The sequence below is a fragment of the Miniopterus schreibersii genome, assembly GCF_964146895.1.
Source record: "Miniopterus schreibersii genome assembly, chromosome: 4".
Taxonomy (NCBI): Eukaryota; Metazoa; Chordata; class Mammalia; order Chiroptera; family Miniopteridae; genus Miniopterus; species Miniopterus schreibersii.
Genome location: NC_138105.1, coordinates 47,297,326 through 47,318,753, shown reverse-complemented (window position 1 = coordinate 47,318,753; position 21,428 = coordinate 47,297,326).

Here is a 21,428-nt window from a genome sequence, read left to right as displayed (position 1 = left end):
AGGGGTCCACAGAGAAACGGCACTAATAGGATGTGTATGTATCCAATTCCTATATATAGAAAGAGATCTGAACACTATTACTGTTCTCACTAGGTAAGGAGTAATGAGTGTCAGAGGAACCATGTGGATATCTTTCCAGTGGAGACCCATTCTTTTCCCAAGCAGTTGGGAAAGATCTCATAAAGAAATGGGGCTTTTCTGGAAACACTATAGGACCATGTGTGGCTTGGGGGAAATCTGAGCAGGAGGCGAGGGGATTGTGCTGGAATAAGAGGAATGAGTTAGCCTCTGGAACAAAAGGTGAGACCTTCAGGCCTCCTTTGCAGAGCCTCTAGAAGCCTCTCTAAGGCCTTTGGGTGGGTTGAATGAACTGAGTGGGGCGTAAGATAACTTTGGCAGAAAAGTTGAAGGAAGGGCTCAGCAGGAGGTGGGGCCTTCTAAGAAGAAGAGATTGCAATATTCCAAATAATAACCAAAGAATGACTATTTGGTCCACTGCTCCTAAGGACTACAGAAACGAGGCAGAAGGTGTATGAACAGAGTTGAAAATATGTTAGATTTCTTGCTTGCGATGTTGAAAACTGCCTGCAGGTAGATCCTGTGAGAGGGAAGCTCGGCCCAGCGGGAGAGTGGCATAAAAAAAGTGGCATTTTCATTCCATCTCATTCCCTTACTATGCAGCTTATCTCTCACTTTAAATAAACCTAGTCTTCTGAACTTACACCATTAATAAAATAGGACACTAATTTATTCGGCTCCGTCAAAAGGCTCAAACATAACACTGCATGTTAGACAGTGACAAATTACGTTATTGCTGCCTAACTCCAGTAGACATTCATAATCCAAAAGAAAAATAGAGAAAGAAAGTTAAGTTATGGGATCAGGGTAGTAAACCCTCACACATGGGGAGTTGAGAGGGGGGCGTCCCGACCAGGAACTAAGAATGGACTGCAAACGGCCTGTCAGTCAAGACCAAGAAGGCTTCCTCCATGGACACCACTTCAACCCATTTCTGTAGTTATTTTATTCAAATGAAGACTTTTTCCTCTTGTGAAAACCACCTACATTTTATAGGTTTTAGTGAAGAAATCCAATTCCTCTCACATAAATTAATTTTATAGTTAATTTGTCTGAATTCATCTTCTGCATTCATCTTCTCCCCGCCACATCTTAGCCCTGATCTCAGGCCCACCAGATGCCTAAAGAAGAGGAAGGCAAATGAAAGGCCCACGACTCGGTGTCTCTGGTGGCAGTGTTCAGACACAATGGTGGTTGGTCTCATGTGACCTGTGTTGGTCTTGCTCTAAAACTGCTTAAACTACCTTGATAACCCGCATGTGCCCAGGCTAGAAGGCTAGTTTGCATTGCCGTGGGAGATGGCCACACTCTGCTCAAGCTTCTGTATTAGGTGATAATGACGGAGTATGAATCTTTTAGAGGCTTTCTTTTCTTGAGGATTTCAAAGAACCAAGTATTTGAGGAAGCAATGCGTTGAAAATGATGAGGGAGAAACTTTTAGAAACAAACAAAAGTAAGTTTACAGTTGTGAGTATGGGAAACACAGAGTTTATTCTTGTGTTATGTATTTGTCCACATGAACAACTGTAAACGCACTTTCTCTCACCCCTGTACGTTCTCCTCTCACTGGAATCCTCTTTTCACAAAATGCCTGTGAGAGCAGGGGGGCCTGGTTTGATGGTGGGAAAAATCATAATTGGCTTATTATTTTTACTGTACTTTGTCCAAAAGCAAAATTGAGAAAAGGGTGACTATAAAAGTATAAGGAAAATCATATCTGGAAAAGGAGGACTCAGAATTACATAAAGTTCAGCTTCAGAGAACTTCCATGGGGTACCTCAGATGGAAAGCCACTTTCCATCTCCCGGCCACGGTCCTGGCCCAGCGATCGCAGAAGCTCAAGAGCGAGCCTCTGTCAGCCCGGGTTTCTGAGAGACTGAGACCCATAGCACACTCCCGCCAACTGCATGGGACATGCGATGTGTGTGAAAAGGAAACCTATACTGGGTTAAGCCAATGAGATTTCTGGTGTGTTTTTTAAAAATATGTTTTTATTGATTGTTAGAGAGAGGAAGGGAGAGAGAGAGAGAAACATCAATGTGAGAAACATAGATCTGTTGCCTCCTGTACACACCTGGATCGTGGGAACCTGCAAGGGCCCTGACCGGAATTGGACAGGCTACCTTTCAGTGCATGGGACGACACCCAACCCACTGAGCCACAGCGGCCAGGGCTCTGGGTTGTTTCTAATGCAGCAAGATCTAGCCTGTCCAGACAAAGACAAAAATCTAGAATAAAAACAGGAGGATGGTGGAGGAGAAAAACAATCTTCAAAATATTTACTGTATTAACCCCTAACAGCTACAGTAAATTATTTTATTTGTGTAGGAAACAATAGTATATCATTATCTGGGTCATTTTCTTTTCCCCTAACACATATAACCCATAATAACCTTAAAATAAATAAGGTAGGATATTAGTCCTTATGTAGAGTCATTATATATTAAATAAGTTGATCACGCATGAGCTCAGAATATTTGCTGTGTGTGCATTTCGTTAGCTTACACTGGATATGATCAAAATAGTTAATATATTGGATACTTAATATGTGCCAAATACACTGTTAAGTACTTTACATTATTTCATCTAAACCTCATGAAAAGTCTATCATCCCCATTTTATGGCTGAGGAAACTAGAGCTAAGAGAGGTTAAGTCACTTTCCCAAGGTCACACAGCTGATAAACAGTAGAGATGGGATGAATCTAGAGTATGGTGTCAGCCACCTGCTGAAGCAATATGCTCTACTGTGTCTTCATTTTTCTCAAACCCGGAGAGGTCCCACAGTTAGCCAGCAGCAGAGCCTAGTGTCTAGACTTTTGTTCTTTCTCCTTTACTACCCTGTTTCAGCCCAGCCTTTCCCCTTGCCTTTATTTCCCCTTCTCTGGCCATTCCCCTGCTCCTATCCAGGACTCTGTGTTAGAATCTTGGGTGTCTTCTAGTTCCAGGAGAGGGCATTTCTAAGATAGTACAGCACTACCCTGCTCTACAAAAAACCTTGAGTGGCACAGATGCGCCTGCTGACTGAATTAAACCAGATCATCCCAGCAGCCACCTCCAGGCTCCTCACCTGCTCTAGCGATTTATGCATTTTTATAATTATTTAAGCTGCCTACGTGATTCTGATGGACCGCAGAATAGGAAACACTGCCCAAAGGAAAAGTAAGCACTGAGGAGTAAAAGTTGGAACTTTATCTTCCACCTGCTCTTCTTGTGTAGAGATTGTTACCACACCACCAACTCTGGGGGGAACAAGCTTGAATTTACTCTGGGAAAAGGTGGTTCTCCACAGAACCCTCAGCTTCCGTTTTGTGGAGGTGATGGTGCCACCATCCAGAGGAGTCAAATCAGTGGAAGGAAAGAGGGCCAGTAGGCCCAGGCCCACCAGCCCACCTTCTTTGAACTGTCCTGACATTAAGCTCTAGTCAAGGATGTGAGGAAACACTTCTTAGGAATGCTCTTCTTTGAGAGAACTCTAAGGGTTGGGTCAATCCTCAGAGTAATCCTGACTTCTGCATTTCATTCTGAAAGACAAGCTGGTTCTTCAGTTGATGACAAGGAAGCCATGGAAAGGAGGCGACAGGCCGGCTGGGAGTCAAGGCCGGAGGAGCCGCGGCAAGATTATAAACATGTCCCCTGCTCATCATGGCAAAAGTAGAGGATGTGACTGCAGGACCCTGGAAGACTTGACATATCCTATCCTTCAACTTTTTAGCTGTTTTATTTTCTTTCAGACTCAGAAAACTTGGGTGGGGGTTGAGGGAGGGTGGAGAAATCAAGCTCTCTCCATTTATAAGAGAAACTTAGAGACTGAGGACACTGGGGAGAGGTTGATAGCACACTGCACAGCCACCCCTGCCCCTGGCTCAGAGCCTTCGAGGGCACTCCTTAAACCAAGGGCCCCCACCCTGGCCAGTGTGGCTCAGTTGTTTGAGCACCCTCCCATGCACCTAAAGGTCACCAGTTCGATTCCCTGTCAGGGCACATGCCCGGGTTGCGGGCTCAGTCCCCAGTAGAGGGCAAGCAGGAGGCAGCCGATTGATGTTTTTCTCTCTCTCCCCTTTACTCTGTCTCTAAAATCAATAAAAACATATTTAAAACAAACAAACAAACAAAAACAAGCTCCCTGCCCTAAAGATGGGACTTGCCTGGCTCAACAAAGAAGAAACAAAATGTCCACCTTTCAGCCTCTCAGGGCTGAGAGGTGCATTACAAGCTCAGTTTCTTCCTTTCAAAATCAGAACAAAATTCTGACAGTGACCTGGAAGGGTGGGTGGACTTAAGTAAGAAAACGTGGATAAAAAATCAACGGAGCCCTAGTTCCCTTGTCTTCAAATTTATAAACCAGCAGCACGGGGATTCCCGACAGGCTTTCTCCCGACATAGCTCTTTTTTTAATTCCTGAAAGTTAGATCCGAGCCAAGTTTTCTCTCTCCTTTCCCTGGAGAAAATGGAAAAAAAAAAAAAGCCCTGTGTCCTGCATTTTAAAACATCTGGTGGGGCCATCAGGAGAAAAAAAATGCAAAAGCTATAATTTAACTTACCTTTTGGGATAGTTTTTATTACATTTACTTTCTTGGATACACAAAAAAGTTTGGCATTTTCCCCGTTAGTTAATGGGTTCAGAATTTTATTAATCAATGTCTAAATGTTCATAAAATAATGCCACCTTTTAAAACCAGGGGCAAGGACCATTTCCAAATGCTTCCAGTCAGAAGGAATAATATTAAAAATGCAGGTTGCAAATGTGTTAAAACCAGTCTTTAGGGAGTGGGGCATACGCTCTCAATTATCCCAACCACCTCCAGAGCCAGAGATCAAGGCCAGAAATGCACCCCAGGCCAAGGAATGCACCCAACGACTAGGCCTGTGGGGCTGTCACGTAGCCAAGCTGAACAACTCCCTTCTCTCCACCCAAGTCCACATGAAACCCACCTTTAGTCCAGCCTTTACTTCTGTCCCAAGGGCGTCAGAGCAGTAGGGCAATAATTACTCATCTCAAGAAGTGTGTTGATGCTAAGACCCAGTGTGCTTCTCCCTGGAGGTTACATGCTCCCCTCTATGTGCTGGGAAAGTTGAAAGTTTATCTTACACCCTCTCTTTTTTTCAGAGTACTTAATCCCTCTATTATTTAGCATGACTATTTGTCAGATTCCCCCACTTGCTGGTAAAATTAATGAGAGCAGGGACCATGTATGTTTTGCTCACATTCAACATCAAGCACTCAGCACAGAGCCTGATGTAAAGTAGGTGTTTAATAAATAGTTAACAAATACCCAGCACCTCCACTCCTGGGTAAACACCAAAGAGAAATTAGTGCATTTGTTTATGAAATATCATGGAAGCAAATTTTCATAACAGATGTGCTTGTAATAGCCCCCAACGGAAAACAACCCAAATGTCCATCAGGAGTAGGGCGGATAAATAGGATGTGGGGTATTTATTCAGTGGAATACTCAGAAGTTTTTTTTAAAAAGAATAAGAAAAAGAAGCTATTACTCTATTCAACAACACAATATTGAGCAATTAAAGGCTAAAAAAAGTGTGACCACATTTATATTAAAGTTCAAGCATAGACAGAATAAATCTGTGATGACAAAAGTCAGAGGAGGAGTATCTTCTACAGAGGGTGGGCGGTGGTGGGTGCATGTGAAGGGGTTTGACTGGAAATAGCCTAGGACTGCTTCCTTCGGATTGAGATGGAACAGATCTAAATTGTTCCACACTAAGAATAATAACTAGTGAAGGAAAACTGTGGTTTAGGGCTCTGCCTAAGAATTTGGCCTTATTAATTGCCCTATACAATGGAAAAGCTCCATGAGAGCAGTGCCTTGTCCTTGTTCACCCTGAATCCCAGCACCTAGAGTAGGGCCCACCCCTCCCCCTTCCCGTGGCCACGTTCCTCTTCCTGATGCGCCCATTCAGTGCCCTCTCATGCTCATTCAACACTCTCCCCAACCTGCTGGGCCCGGGGGGGCAGCTGCTACCTTCAGTCAATGTGTTTACGTGGCATACCCTGTATTCCCACCCCAGCGGTTCTTTCTCCTGGGCTTCCCTTCTCTTCCACATGCTCTCCCTTACCCAGACTTGGCACTATAGCCACCTTTAACACCTCCCTCTCCCTCGTACACCACAGCTAGTCTGCAGCCAACAGCCCATTCATGCACCCTTTCCCTCCTTTGAGTCCCCGCCACTGTCCTAGCTCAGGCTGTGACTACCTCAGTCCAGAATATCCTCTAGGAACCTCCAGTCCATTGTTGCCACCAGATCCATTGTCCTCAAACACAGGTTGAATTCTGGCACTCTGCTGTCCACCAACTTCCAAAGGCTCCCTGCTGCCTACCAGATAATCACCACACTCCTTGGTCTGACACTGGAAAGCCTCTAAATATAGGACTCAAAATACCTTTCTAATCTCCTGCTACTCCCCTATACAGATCCTACATTTAAGTCAAACTGCACCATTTGAATTCCCCAAACAAATGTGACAGCTTCCTACGCCTCCCGCGCATGCCTTTACTCATGGCTGTCCATCCTCTGGGAAAGCCTCTCTTGTCTCTCCACCTTGTACCCTCTTTACGACCATCAATTAGAACTGAAATCCTGGCCATGCTTCACAAATGCTCACCCCACATGTGGCCTCCTCAATGTGTGCTCCTGAACTTCCCAGGTGTTTGTCCCCAGCTCTTGCTCTCAATCAATATTTTAATTCTATTTGTCTTATCATTTTGGCACTTACTATATGCTATCTTATGGTGATTTAGGTTCCCTTCTAAATTGCAAGCTCATTTAGAGCAGAGTATTATTTCTCTTTCAAACTCTCAGAGTATCTTGTCCTCAGACAAGATTAAATGCATATTGATTGAAAGGATAAATGTGTGAAGAGAAAGTAAATCAATCAGTTGTTTTATTAAAGAAGACTCAATAAATGAATTTACACTTAGATGTAAATGACTGCCCAAAGGATTATAGACCCAAAGATAATTTTAACTGCCATTGTGGACAACCCATTAAATGAAAGAATGACTATAATGACGAAACTTCACATATATAGCTTTGGAATTTCCTGGCACCACCTCACATTTTAGGAACTCTTCTGCTTTGGATAAAATCAACCTTAAGGACAGGATGTTTCAGGGTTCCCAAGAGGTGCTCGTCTCCCAGGAGGCCAGGTGCAAGCTTATAATACCACTCAACTCAATATAACACAAAGCTAACTGTCACCTTCTCTCTTCCATCCACTAAAATGCGTGGCTGTGGGAAAGTACTGCCTTGTCTGAAGCTTGATTTCCTTATCTGTCAGGTGGGACTGATAATTCTGCTTTGACAGGTTCTTATGAGGAAAAGTGGTCCCATGCAGGCAAGCAGGAGTGCCAGCCGGGCCCTTAGCATTGATGTTTCCACTGGGCCCTCCACCATGGCGGGTGTGCTTGCGAGGCTCTGCGTGGCTTTGGCAGGAGAATGGAACCTGCCACTCTCCCTCCTTGGATACTGCAGGGAGATGGTCTAACCCTCTCCCCAGTCCTGTGGGAAGTTGTAATAGGAGGCAATTTGAGGCAAGCTCCCTGATTCTTATGAATTCCTCCACCTCTGAGTTCATGAAGACCAGAGCTTTTCCCAGGGAGAAGAGAAACATTCCAGTCTGTTGACATAAAAATGCCCATGGGATAGTCCAGGGCAATCATCGTGCAGGAAGGAGACTGAAGAGATTGCCTGGCGGAGGCTTCAGGAGAACACAGGGTCACAGGGTCAAGCACGCAAAGTGAGAAGAGGAGAGAGCTTCTGCCAGTTCCTTTCGGTGAGCGCATACACTAAGCACCAAGAGCAAACACGCACGCTCACGTTCAAAATCCCAAAAACAAATGCTATGTTTTCCCTTGGAAAAAATTATAGTTCCTGGCAGAAAGCTGTGAAGTGAATTGTGAGGGGACGGCCCGTCTGGCCCCGTTTTGCTCAGACACCCCATACATGAAAACTACTGCTCGCTCTTACGGCCAGAGCCCCAGGCCGGGCCTTCCGCTCTCTCTGGCTCTCCTCGGGGAGGGCTCAGTGTCGCTGCCAACTGGCAGCGAATCCAAACAAATTGGCAGGGTCCCACCTTGCTTTAAGTGAATGCATGTGCGCCTCTCACACTCACAGTGGATACCCATTCGCCAGGTTCACAGCCGTCTCAGGAAGGCTGATGGCCTGCCACCAGGGCTGGGAGGTGTCTCCCGAGGAGCGAGAAGAGGCTTGTGCTCCCTATGCCATATATATATATATATATATATATATATATATATATATATATATATATAAAAGACTTTCTTCTCAAGGAGTCAAGCACTGCCTCCTCATGCACTGGATTCTCCCCACACACTTCTGTGGCTAAGTGCTATGTCCAAAGTTGAGAGAAGCTGGTAGAGCAGAAAAGTCCCCCAAAAGTTAGCGACTGAACATGCATCTGAATATGACCGAGGGAACACAGCCCAGAAAAAACTTAATAAAATCTCCTGGAAAACTAAGTCTGACCACCGTCATCTTGAGTCCAGAATAGATCAGCTAAGGAATGACGGAGATTCGTCAGCCGGAATCTTGTCACTGTAGGGCAGTGGGGTACAGGAGCTGTCTTGCACTGTCTGCTTAGGAGTTGAGTCCTTGGAGCATCTGGACTAACGAGACCTGAAGAAAGGACAGGGGAAAGGGAGAGCTGGGAGGCTGGAGAATTTACACCTGGCCCCCTCCTCAGAGGGGTCCTCCCTCTGCTCTGGTACATTCTCCTCTTTGTCTTTGTCACATTCTTCCCCCCGCCTCCCCATTTTAGTTTAACTCTTCAACATAGTGAATTACCTATTTGATGATTAACTCTTTGAGAAATGTCAGAGGGGGGAACCAAATGTTACTTGTGGCACAAGCCCGTGTAGTTGGGTCGGTGGGGGTGGTGCAGTGAGTACCAAGTGTTTCAAGACAGAGAAGAAAGTTTGGAAATCCTTCTGCTGAGAGTGGAAAATAATAGCCAACAGAAGGCCACTAGGGAGGCCCAAGTGGCCAGCTGTGGTTCCAGGCCACCAGTGTCAAGTGGCGCCCATCTATCTGCAGGGCTGTGTGTTTTTTCTAAAGCTGCTGTGGGCAACCTGGTTAGAAGCATGGAAAAAACAGCTGTGATTGAGGCCAGGCTCGATCTGAGGGACAGTGAGGCAGAGAAGAGAAGGTTGTGGCAGGAGAGGGGTTGACTTTATGGGCAACCACCAACACTGCAGGAGGCAGCTGAAGGATAGAGAGAAAATCCAAGGCCCAGAAAACTGAAGAACATTCTCTAGTGCTGTCAGAACCCATCTTCTTTATGAGGCCTTCCTTCCCTGAACAGAACTGCCCGAAGGGATCTGCTGAGCTCCTCGCACCGGGACCCTTGAATCCACTCTCGTTTGGTCTCTGGCACCCTCAGGAGTCCTCCCGTTACACACCCGACTCAGCTCCTCCACAACCTGCACATACTTTGCCTCACTTGACCTTACTCAGGGTTGTGGGAGAGGCGAGGAGGAGAATAGGAGGCACAGAGCTATGTCAGACAGGGGCAGGGAAAGATGGAGCTGGGTGGCTTTTTTTTTAAATTCCTTGATGGAAACTATTTAGGAAGGACACAGGAAGTCTGTCACACTCACCTTGCTGCTCATCAGCTGTAGCTCAGGTACAGGAAGCCAGCGAGGCCACAGATGGGTCAACCTCAACTCCCCACACTTCTCAGCCCCATCCCTTCCTCTGGGACCAAAGAAAGAGGAGGAGGCTCTTGGCCCCTCACCCCCACCTTCTGCACCTGCTGCCAGGGCAGTGAAGGCTTCATGCTGAGCTTCATAGTGACCACCTGAGGCTCTGAGCATCCACAAGCCCTTCCTAGTGACACAGGGTCAAATTAGGTTGTAGCCTGTTCCTGTCCTGCCTGACATTCTTCCCAGAGATAAACAAAAACAAACAAGCACTCTTTGTTTTATTTTCTATTCAGTGATTTTTAAAAACTGACACATAACTCATCTGTATGTAGAAATTCTCAGTAAAACTAAAATTCCAGTTGAATGCAACATCCTACACCCTGGATGTGCTCCTCACCTTAGTCCTGCTGACATTTCTGCTTGGCCAGCCCCAGTGTCCTTGGCACTATCTGCCTACCCTACTTGGGACAGCTGACAAAGGTGTAGGAATTATGCATCTTTATATTTGCTTTTAGAACAAAATTGGGAAAATCTTTTGGAAGGCACTTTGATGATACCACTCCAAGTCCCCACCCTGAATAACCATCAGTTTGACCTCTAGAAATTCACCCTAGAGAAATATCCAATGATTCATGAATAAAAATGGTGATAGAAGTGTTCTTTATGAAAGCAGAAAAATGTGAAAAAGATTTTGTTGAATGAGTTACAGCACAAAGAATTATTTCTAAACCATTAACAATTATTTATTCTTACATATTTATTGTAAGAAGACATTCACAGTATGAGAGGTAGATAAAATGATCCTATTTTTGGTGAAATGAGATAGAAAAGAAGAGGAAAGAGAGAGGGAGGGAGGGAGGGAGGGAGGGAGGGAGGGAGGGAGGGAGGGAGGGAGGGAAGGAAGGACACAAAAGTCCAAGGGTGGAGTGAAGCAGCGAGACTCAGCCTTCACTCACATCTCTGCTGCTCAAGCTTAAATCTTGGGATTTTCATTATTCCTGTCATGGGAAATTGTTACACCACAAATTAAATCCTCATTTTGAAAAAAAGAAAACACAAGAAAAGTCTAAGGATGTATACCTTTAAATTGCTTCTCTGTGCACTAGCTTTTATTTTTCTTCATGCTTGTATTTTATAAATGTTCCTTATGAACCATATTATTTTTTAATTAGAGGGAAATCATGCCACTTACACACACACTCTGTCTCTCTCTCTCTCTCTCTCTCTCTGCCAGCTAAGCTGGAACTGTCCCTGGGATTAGATTCCTGGTGGCCGGCCTCCTGCCCAGGGCCCACCATTCCACGAGGCCAGGCAGCACCCAGCGAAGGCAGGGAGAAGGCGTGTGGAGGGAAGGATGGTAGGATGCCCAGCTATCCAACTTCTCCTACTACTGGCAGAATTTTCCCATTACAGAATATTTTTGTTTTTAGAGCCCCAAATACTGGATCTACAGAAAAAGAAGAAAGCCCTGAAGGGCTAGGCTGGCTCTAAGTAGGTTATTTCAATCCATGGCTTTACATTCTTGGTCAAAATAGTATAAATGTTTGCTTCCTATTGAGGCGAGGTGAGCATGTGCCGTCCACATGGTGGCTGGGTTACTAAGTGTCACAAGCATGGAGCTGGGATAGCCAGGAGGACTGCGGGTCCCAGCAGCTGGACCAAGACACTGACACCGGCATCTCCATTCATCCTCCCAGCCTCAGTGTCCTCTTCTGCAATAAGGCATGTGTAGCGAGTCATAGCCTGTATATTGGTCAGTACTTTTCATATCCTGTCTGTGAAGCTCCAGGATTTAGTGGAGGTGCGGGGGCTAGAGGAATAAAGTGGGGGCCAAGGAAGAAGCCAAATGGGCAACACCCTGGACCTATCCCCCCCCCCCCCACCAGTATAGCTGGAGCAGCTCCACTCAATCTCTTTTATATATTAAAGTTCAAACTAAGATTTTATCTGGAAAAAAACTTCTACAATAACAAGTTTAAAAAACACCAGCCTAGTGAGCATGATATTTTTTGTCATAAAATATCACCCCTAAGCACAGTGGACTTAGTATTTTCCAGGCAAGGCAGGCAGTGACCACCTGGATCCTTTTTTCAATTTTCACCATGATTTATTTATTCACACAGAGGAGGGCTGCTGTCTGTGGGTACAGACTCCGAAACAGGATTCAAACATGCACCAGACAAGGATGTGTTATTAACTCGTCCTCCCACAAAGGGGTGGGAGATCCATGCAACTGGCATCTCTGCAAGGCACCTGGCTCCAATTAGCCCTGGCCCTGGGTAAGTGGCTCTATGCAAGAGCGCACGAAAGTGAAGTGGTGCTATTTTGGGCTCTGCTTGGGTTTTATTGGGCATTTTCTTTCCATAGGAGGAAATGGTTCACTGTGCTGTTCTCCATGGTACCTGCTATTTTGCAATGGCGATGTCTACGTTTGTGCATCTGTGCACACAGGCAATGCCCTTCTGTAGCGGATCTCTGCATCTTACAGGTACATTGAATGAAGGGGAACGTATGCCAAACTTTATTTCTCAAAATGAAAGCACCACGGCAGAACTTGCAAAGCTTTCTTATTCTTTGGGTGAACAAAATTAAAAATCCTAAGCAAGATTAAAATGATTAAAATTCTATCCTTTCCTGGACATAAGAAGGAAGAAGAGAAGAGGAGAAGGGGAGGGGGCAAGAAAGCAGAGGAGAAGTGAGAGAAATTAAAATTTATTTATTTTAAAGCAAGCTTTTTAATCTCAAGTATACTAGATTTGAGTTCTGGAAGGGCTGGGGAATTCTTAGCTTGCTGTTTCCATCAACTTGAAAAGCAAAACCATCTATGGGCAGGGCCGCCATGGGGACCTGGGCTTGATTGCATTTTGCTGTTATCTCTTGAGCAATGTTGTGGGGACCCTGAGAAGCATGAAAGTCATGGGGACAGAATCCAGAACAACTTAGCCAAAAACTCACCCACCTAGTTACCACTCTCTCTCCCCCATTGTGCTCTCTCTCTCTCTCTTTCTGTCTGTTTCCCTCTGTCTCTCTCTCTGTTTTTCTGTCTGTCTCTCTCTTTCTCTCTCTCTCACACACACATATATAAACATGGGGTAAAGATTGTTAACAGCTCATAGTTCAAGCTGGGTCCTGCTTCTCTTCCCACCCCCATGTCCATCCCACCCAGGCAGTGGTGAAGGTCTGGGCAGCCTCTCAAGAGCCTTTCTTGGGATGGACTGGCCTCCCCAAACATGGCACACAGACATCTGACCCCTGTGTTAGAATGTGAGGACACTGAGGACTTTCCTGTAGCCTACAGAGGATTTTCACTGGATTTAAACTAAGTATTTTGCCAGTATTTCGTTGTTTGCAAAAAGCTGAACTTGTCTTATTGTGAATCGTCTCCATAGCTATATAGAAGGGCTCTGAAGGTTGATAGATTTGTCCAGATATGGTGCGTTTTATAACACAGTGCAGAAAAAAAGATAGTGATTTCAGAGAAGGTTAGAGTTCACGTTTTAGCAGATGCACCAGGAAAAGGTCTGGATTTCGCAGCACACCAGACCCCTGGTGTGTGCTGGCAGGGGTCATAAAGCTAACATGCCTCACTTGACACCATTCACAGAAATACCTCCGAGCCCTGCACCCGAACTAACTCATTTAATCCTCACAACTTCCCAAATGTGGTAAATCCTGTCACTGTCCTCATTTTACACAGGAGGTTGGGTAACTTGCCCAGGAACACAGCTGGGAAGTGGTAAGCAAGACTGAGACTGGCACTCTGGCACCAGGATGGAAGCCACTACACTCTACCACTTCTTTCAAAATGAATGAAGTTGGTTCTGCCATTGAAGGAAAGTATTACCAGGTGGAGGAAGATGGAGCAGACATAGTCACATAGAGTGTGGCGTGTGGGACAATGCCCTCCGGCTTGGGGGAGAGGTACACAGTTCTGAATGGAAGCATTTGCACTTCAGGGGGTCGTGAAAACACAACAAATAGCAGAACATCTATTTGGTTCTTGGAACTGAATAGAAAGTCCAGTATTTTACTTAAGTGCTTTATTTAATTTCTGCATGCCTTCATTGCAATATTCATATCTCTAGTTACAATTGCATCAAAGCCTGGGACAAACTTTGGTTGATCTTTGAGTAAGCATTCCAGAATGGGAGCTGCTCGTCAGAGATACAATGGAGGACCCTCCCAAGTTCTGGTTTTCCCTTAACCAAGGCCATTCCTATTTGTCAGGTTTTTGGCACATCTGTGTGCCTTGGGGGACATGATTCTGCGGCTCTGGAAGGCAGCATATATTGTGTGTGATGCTTTCTGTTGAAGAAATGTATAAACAATGAAGGGATCCATTAGCCAAATGTACCATTCGAAAGGATTAATTGATTGTTTTATTTCAATGTTACACATTGTCATTTTGCCAGAGTGGGACACAGTGGCTGGGACAAAATACATAACCAGGGCCATGGTCCCAAAACCTAGAGACAAAGAAAGGCAGAGGCGTATTGGTGGTCAGAGCTGCCCTATATGGGAGAAGTGAGGTCTCAATGGAAGACATGAGGGGATAGTTGGAGTTACCCATTGAAGGATAGAAGTCTGGGTCCGACTCACTTCTGGATTCCATGGGACAAGCTCTGTTCTTAGGGTAGAGGTGGGAGTGAAAGCCAAGGCAGATCGTACACTCAAACATGCTCTCAGAGATAACCAGCCAAAATGAACTTGTGCCCAAGCCCCAGTCCCATCCTAGTGGAAGATATGATAGACAATTGCTGAAGCCCATTTCCAACAACCTTATTCAAGTAAAAACAAGTTAAAATGAATACCAAGGGTGTCTTCAAGACAAATTAAGAGGGAGGGTTTAAATATGGTGAAGGTGCTACTTCAGTATGAAATAGGGGAGGAACAGTAACACCCCTTATTGCTAACTAAGAAAAGCCAGGCAGAGCCATGTTTAAATTCTGGCTCCACCAACTTGTTAACTGTGTGATCTTGGGCAAGTTTTTCAGCCTCTCTGAGCCTCAGTTTCTTCATATATAAAATGGAAATAAATCTTAGAACCTATCTCAATGGGTTGTTGGGAGGATCAATTAAGATAAGGCTCAGGGTCTGTACTTATTAATCATTTCCATGAATGGTGGCTTTTATCATGTATAAGAAGCCAGTGGTTCAGTGCGCTGGCCAACTCTCAACCTCAATAGTTTCTCTGCTGGGTGACCATCCACACCCAATTGTAAGGTTTACTCAGATCATGGGTCCTCAGGCATTATTCCTACTTGCAATAGCCTCAGGATGGCTCCTCCTAACAGTTACCACCACCTGTGTAGATATCATGGCCCCCTCAGGCCTGTGCACAGGACTCCTGACTTGCCAAGAGATTGAAAGATTTCAGTAAGTCAAATCCAAGTAACTATTAAAAGAGCTTGACTGACCTGATTCTAAAACAAAGGTAAACCCATTCTGTTCACTCTGGCAAATCTATGCCATATATTAGCAACACACAGATTGTCTTATTGCACTGACTACAATCTCCAATACGATGCTGAAAAGGAGTAGTGAGAGCAGAAATCCTTGCCTTGCCAATCTCAGGGGAAAATATTCAATCTTATCATTAAGTATGATGTTAGCTGTAGATTTTTCATAGGTCCTTTAGCAGTTTGGGAAAATTTCTTTCTATTTCCAGTTTTGCTAAGTGCTTTTATCATAAATAAACATTGAATTTTATTAAATATTTTTTTCCTGCAACTATCAAGATAATCATATGGTGTGTGTTTTTTCTAGGTTATTGAATTTCAATGATTTTTCAAACATCAAACCAACTTTGCATTCCTGAGATAAACCCCATTTTGTCATCATGCATTATCATTTTTCCATATTATTGGATTCAATTTACTATTTTTAAAAGGATTTTTGTTTTATGTTTGTGAGAGATATTGGCCTGTGGTTTTCTTTTTTATAATGCCTTTCTCTGGTTTTTGGCATCAGAGTAATGCTGGTTTCACATAATAAACTAGGAGAGTCAGTTCCAAATAGATTTTCAGTGTGATCAGTGATCTGAAAAGGAATTATAAGATCTGATCCTGACCTGTTTGCTCTTCTTTCAGCTCTCTCTCTTCTTCACAATTTAAAGTTGGAAGAACTATCATATCTGATTGGTAGAATCCTTCAATTAAGAAGAAATGAAGGTTGATTTTCAAATAACCATTAAGAGTCAAGGAAATAAAATGTCCTAGCCACATTTTTTTTTTCCTTCCGAGTAACAAGAAGATTATGCCATTTATACAACTGCAGTTGTAATTCCTTTACTGATCAAAGTGGGTTTTGATTAGGGTCCTTCATTACTATAACTAAGGATCATGGGAGAAGCAATCTTTGGATTCAATGATTACTACTCTCCAAAAGAGAAATTGAAATTCAATGTCAATATTCCCATTAAATTTTAACTTTGTCTGGAAATTTAGTGAGCGCATGCTTTCTCCATGCCGAGGAAGTACATTTGAAGACTCACATTTCTATAGATCAGTTCTGTCAACAGGATTTTCTGTGGTGATGGAAATGCTCTGTATCTGTGATGTCCAGTAAGGTAGTCACTAGCCATAAGTGGCTACTGAGCATTTGAAATGTGACTATTGTGACAAGAAACTAAATTTTAATCTTATTTAATTTTTTAAAGTTTAAATTTAAATAACCACATGTGGCTAGTGACTACCAAATTAGACAATGCAACAATAGAGTGCCAACCTTGCCTTTCCAAAATCTTTAGAAACAAAAGTTTTCACTAAGAAAAGGGTGAGAAAGATGGAAACAAGTCATAGGGATAGAGATATAAGGTTCGCTGGACAGCCTGCAGGTGAAATTTCCATCAGATTGCAGACTAAAGGAGTTTCAATGCTTCTTAAGTGAATTCTACTCTGATTCACTTTGGTATTATTACCATCATGCTGACAATGGATGGCAACATTATTGTTTTTATTTGGAAATAGATGTGATTATGATGCTCTGTGTCTTGATATATACGCTCTCTGTGGGAGGCATCAAATTGAATATTCAGCATGACTTCTCTGAGGTTTGATTCCCACACATTGAATAAGTGTTTTGGCGGGGGGGGGGGGGCTTGAGCCTTGTATCACCAATAGATGATTCAAAAGGGAATCAGACCTCATTTTTGCTTTTTGTTTCTTCAATATCATTTTTTACCTTTCCTTCTCTGTTTTCTTCTCTTTCCTTCTTTTATATTTCTTTCTTAATTACTAAGATGGATGAGGCAAATGATTAAAAATAAATGGCATGTTTTGGAGTGGCATTGAGCTTGACTCCATTTTTATGCATTTCTCTCAAAGGGCCTTTTATGTTAAATCACTTACTTGCTATCAGAGATACTCACAGTGAACACAATTTAGAGATTCATCAAAATGACAAAACTGAGAGTCTCCAGGGCAAGAAAAGGTCACCAGACTCTGCAAGCGCTTGATCTGTTTGAGTTCTTAACAAATGCTCCCAGGATGGTGGTGCCTTTGTTCTCTTCTATTCTGGTGGAAATGATTAGTGAATGCTCTGCACCTTTTTCTTCCTTCAATGCCACCCTTGACCCCTCACCCCCACCCTTTCACATTAGATCTTTTTGCTTCATTGGCCTTTCCGGATGAGGAAGAGTCTCACCAAGTCAAGAATGCACCTTTTCAGAAGAGGTCAATTAGTCCTGGGGAGTAATGAAGACCAAGCTGCCCTCTCCACTTTAAGGATTGATTTGAACGCTATTCACAGGCTCCAGGGTGCTAGTGAGGCAACGCTCTGGAAATTGACAAGGGACTTCATCCCCCATTCCCATAACCCATGCCCAGTCACCCCAGAGAATCAGCCACCAGCCATAGCTCCCTCCCACCCAGCCACCTGGTAACCAAAACAAGCCCCTTCTTTGTATACTTTCTGTAGCATGTAATTGCCAACTGGTGAAAGAGAAGAATGGAAAGGAAATGTATTGAGAAAGCTTTGACAGAATTATCATAACAAGGGTTCTGATGCCCCAACTTTATATTCCAAGGGGCAAACTTTATGGCATGGTCCATGCCTGGAGTTTGGATGGTGCCAGGAACTGCTCCATGCAGAACCTGGCACCTTCATCAATGCCATATACACCTCATGGACCAGCTTGTGCTCCCAAAATCCATAGGCTCTTCAGAGTCAGGAGAACTTGGAGATCTCTCCTTTCTCAGCATGAGTATTCCTTCTTCAAATCCCCCACAAGTGGCCACCCAGGTATAGAAACTCCACTATTTCCCCAGAATAAATCTAAATTGAACCAAATATTTCATGAACTATTATACTTGCTTTATCATTTCTTCTCCAACCTAAATTTCCCTGTTTTTTTTCCATTGTGTCTTCATAAGACTTGATTTTGAGGTCCTTCCTTGTCCTGCTCAATCTTACAGTAAAGTTTAGTAAGGAAATTCAAGCTCAACCACAGACATGTAGATGCTATCATTGGCCTCTAAATGTTTTGAGCTTAGCAGACTAGGGTCAGGGGTGTGTGAAGGACGCAGAGGAGGGCAAGGGAAGTGGCAGTAGCTTTAATTTACCTCTGAAGGGGCACTGGGTTAGGGCAGGAGCGCACGGACACAGGAACAAGGCATTTTGCTGATAAAGAACTTCAGTCTTAGAAGTAATTATATAATTTTGAGCACCTATCAGAAACAATACTAGGCATTTTACATACATTAATCCTTACAAGAAAGTAAGTCTTACTATTCCCACTTTGTAATGAAAGTTTGAGGCTCAGAAATTAAACGATCTGCCCAAAGTCATATAGCTAGTAAGTGGCAAATAATGTAACACTCCAAAAATTCTAAACTTAGAATTTCTCCCGGCCAATGCCACATTCTAGAATTATACAACCTCTTGAGGTCCAGATGTTCTCTGTTTTGACCTTTCATATCCATCCAGTCACTCCTGTTTGGTCTAATTTTTCTGGGCTCAGCTCATAACCTGCTATGACCTTCAATCCCTTCCTGATCCTTCCAGATTTGCCTGCTCTGAATTTGGATATCTTCCTGATCCCACAAGCTAGCCTGAGTCCCTAGTTCTCCACTCATTGTTATGTGTAGACATATCCTTCAGCTGCTTCAAGAGAAAGGGAGATTCCAGCTCCCTGAATCACTGAGTCCACATGTTCTCATTTTGGAAAGTTTGTGAAATGATACTCTAAGTGATCAAAAAGTTAGCTCTTTAGATTTAGACCTCCAAATGCCACTAGACACATTTAAAATTCTCCAAATCTTTCTGTTAAATGTTCATATCTTCCTTCTTTTTCCATGTGTGTGTGATCTTTTCTAAAGAATTAGTGTCTCATGGATGCTTCTTGAATTGTCAGAAAGAGAAAAAAAAAGTGGAACAAGCATCCAGTTGTTTAAAGGCTCATTAAGCTGGCTTTCCGAAGAGCTCATACTCAAATGATTTAACTTGAGTCAATCTTGATACCTTTTTATTTTAAAGCTATCCTGCTTATAATACAGTTCAGTTGGTTGAGAGCTACTAGAAAGCTCACATCAGAAATCCACTGAGGCTCAATATGAACATAGTATTCTTACTGAAGAGACTGGTTCTCATGAATTGCAGAGTATTTTGTACTTTCAACAACTCTATAAACTAGAGGCCCAGGTGGTCTAGTCTCTGCAAGTATAGCATTCAGGTAAATACAGTCCAACAACTATAAGTAGTTAAAAGCAATTCTAATCTTTCCTTGTATATATATTTTTAATTTTTAAAAAATGTTTTTATTGATTTTTTTTTTTTAGAGAGAGAGGAAGGGAGAGGGAGATAGAAACATTGGCTGCCTCCTGCATGCCCCCTACTGGGGTTCAAACCCGGACACCAGGGCATGTGCCCCGCAACTTCTTGGTGCATGGAACAATGCTCAACCAACTGAACCACACTGGCTAGGCTTTTCTTGAATATCTAAAAGGATGTCAAAGAGAACCAATTTATAACCCATCGTAATATTTCATGAAAGTTTATTTTTCAAATTGTCTTCCTTCTCAGTATCAGTCATATTCCCAACTTCCCCAAAGCTTTCCCCTATTATACTTCCAATCATTCTCAACCTCCAATCCCAAAGTCTTCCTGTAAAATCAAGTTGGCACAGACCTCTTGGCATTCCCTACCCAGAGCTTTTCTGAGAACACACAGGAACCCACTCTGCACTCAAATATGTGCAGCCCCACGGTGCAAGCTAGTTAACACCCAGTGGGCAAAACTTGACTAATGGAGAATAGGAACTGCTTGATAAATGTTTCCTTGTTTCTTCCCCTGGATATTTCATAAGCATTTCACATTGTCCTAGAGAGGTAATTTGTAAGACACTTAATATCCTTCAATAAATTCTTTTGTTTTGATGGAAATGTCAGAGTTAATCATGTTGTTTGCTACCAAGAACCATGTCCAATAAACATTCCAGAAGTAGTTATTTGAGTTCCAGTTTCCCTGGGTCCTTGACAACACAAATTATTATCAATTAAAATAACCAAACAAAATGAAACAAAAACACTTCCTTAGGGTCCAAACTTATAGGACAAGAAAAGCAAATAGATTTCCATGGACTGTCCATAGTTGAGCTCTTGACTCTGAGCTACAAACTGAGTTCAGGATTTATGTAATTCCAGGATCATAGGAATTCAGCTGAAAGATTATTTTCATCCTTTTATTACTCTGATCATTTTGTATTGTGATCCCAGGTTTCATATGATGCTTGGTGGAAAACATATGTTTTGCAAAGCATGACTTTCTGGTTGGTAAGCTAGATGAGGGATTTTTCTGACCTGCTGGAGGATATCATGGATTCCTTTTCAACTGAGGACCTGGTTCTCAAAGTATTTATCCAAACTGCCTTGCCTCATAACAGCTTCTCTAACTTGTCTACTGAAGTACCCCTAATAACAGAGTGAATATGTTCCCTTCAGGATCTGGTGGCAGAGTAAGAAGCTGCACAACTTGGATTTAAAATGTCCTTGAAATTTTATTTTTAACAAAAAATTAATTTGAATTTTACATTCTGTTCTCTAAAATGTCAACGTCTACTTTGATATTGAAATAATAAATAGACTTACATACTAAAGAGACAACCAATTAAATGAAATAGATCAAACAATGGATTTATCTCTGCTTTATCCTAAGATAGTACTAAAAAGAATTTTAAATTATATAAACCTGTAAAGATATCACAATAGAGAATGATGCCAAAAAAGTGATGCAGCCAACAGAAGATGGAAATAAAATTAATTAATACTAACTGACTTAGCAGAGTAGAGAAAATGAGGATCTAAAATGACTGTGGAGGAAAACACCAAGCAAACAAACAAAACCCCAGAAGATTTGGACTACAAAATTCCAGGGATGGCCAAGAATTGATGCACCAGTATCTGTGAAAACAGAGTTGAGGACTGGGACTGAAAATAGAGGAAATTGACTGAAAGTCTATTTAGGGAGCACATAGATCTTCCTTTACCTATACTTCCAGGTGACTATGGCCCCTAGGCCCCCATCCTAGAAGCAGATGGAAGGTTTACTTTCTGGAAAACTGAGCCAGAGAGGCTGGGTACCAGACCCAGCAGTGTGTGGGAGGGAAGACCCTACCAAAAACAGGATTCAGTGAGTCTACCTATAAAACGTGACTATCCAGCCCTCTTCCT